At 47.0% G+C, this 1,361-nt stretch overlaps 1 pseudogene; it reads left to right on the top strand.

Moving 5' to 3' along the window:
* LOC115240072 overlaps positions 1 to 976 on the top strand; it is a 5,916-nt pseudogene extending 4,940 nt beyond the window's left edge.
* The last annotated feature ends 385 nt before the right edge of the window (positions 977 to 1,361 follow it).

The following is a 1,361-nucleotide window of genomic DNA, read 5'->3' as shown; positions in this document are numbered from 1 at the left end:
GACGAAAAGCGCGAGCGACCGTAAAATACTGTTCAATCAGGGTAAAATAATACAGGAACTAACCCAAAAATCGCGCGTCGCGGCGAATTCCGCGGTGAAAATACGAGAATTGGAAAATTCAACATCGCGATTGAAGAGAAACGCGGACGAGCTATCGGGGAGAGTGACGGAACTAGCATACGCGAGACTTAACAAAGGCCACAACTACATACTCACCGTTATCGACGCGTTAAGCAAATACGCTTGGGCCATACCGCTTAAAAGCAAGAGCACGAACGAGGTTACCCGAGCGTTATCCAAGATAGTGCGAGACTCTAAGCGGTGTCTGAAAAATCTGCAGACCGACAAAGGAAAGGAATTCTACAACGCCGAAGTGAAAAAATTCGCTGAAAAGCGCGAAGTGAATCATTACTCGACGTACTCGGTGATGAAGCCGTCGATCGTCGAACGATTCAATCGCACGCTCAAAAATTCTATGTGAAAGTATTTCACGCTGAGCGGAACGTATAAGTGGATCGACGAATTACCTCGACTCGTTGAGGAATACAACGCGCGAAAACATTGCACTATAGGTATGAGACCCGTCGACGTGACTCCAGCGATTGCCGATAAACTTTTAAATACGGTATACAGCAATATAAAAATCGCGACTCCGGCTAAATTCAAAGTAGCTGATCCAGTACGCGTCAGCAAGTTTAAGACGATCTTCGAGAAAGGCTTCACACCTAACTGGACCACCGAAATTTTTCGAATAGCCAAGATACAACGAACTAATCCCGTAACGTATCTGCTGAAGGATTCGCGCGGCGAACCGATCGCCGGAGGATTCTACGAGCACGAGTTGCTGCGCGTCGACGATCCCGACGTGTATCTCGTGGAAAAGGTGCTGCGTCAAAGAGGCAACGAGGTTTACGTGAAATGGCTGGGAATGGACGAGTCGCACAATTCTTGGACAAATAAAACGGCTGTATTATGATACTCTTCATCGCGTCGTTAAGCGAACGTCGTATCTCGCGTTAACCTTTTTTCGCGTTGCTCGATATATAATGCTTCCGAGAACATAATGAAGAGATCATGGAAATTATCGCTCTGTCCTACTTGCGACAAATCCTGACTTAGATTAGGTAAGCTGCTCCAGTCAAAATTTGGAGTAGCTTGCATAATCTGCGTCAAGATTCGCCGCGAATTGGACAGAGAGGTGATTTCCACGATTTTTTATAATGCGTCCGTCTTTCTCGCGTTCCATACGGGTTCTCTCTCGCGCTCCATACAGATTCTTTCTCAGAGCGCTCTGCGCATTACATGTACACGGTTTACGCTTGTGTGTGTATCCCCACCATTACGGAGTCGTGTTGCTCGCG

This window comes from Formica exsecta, unplaced genomic scaffold, assembly GCF_003651465.1.
Source record: "Formica exsecta isolate Colony F162 unplaced genomic scaffold, ASM365146v1 scaffold401, whole genome shotgun sequence".
In the NCBI taxonomy this organism is placed as follows: domain Eukaryota; kingdom Metazoa; phylum Arthropoda; class Insecta; order Hymenoptera; family Formicidae; genus Formica; species Formica exsecta.
This window is presented reverse-complemented; position numbering and strand designations above follow the sequence as displayed.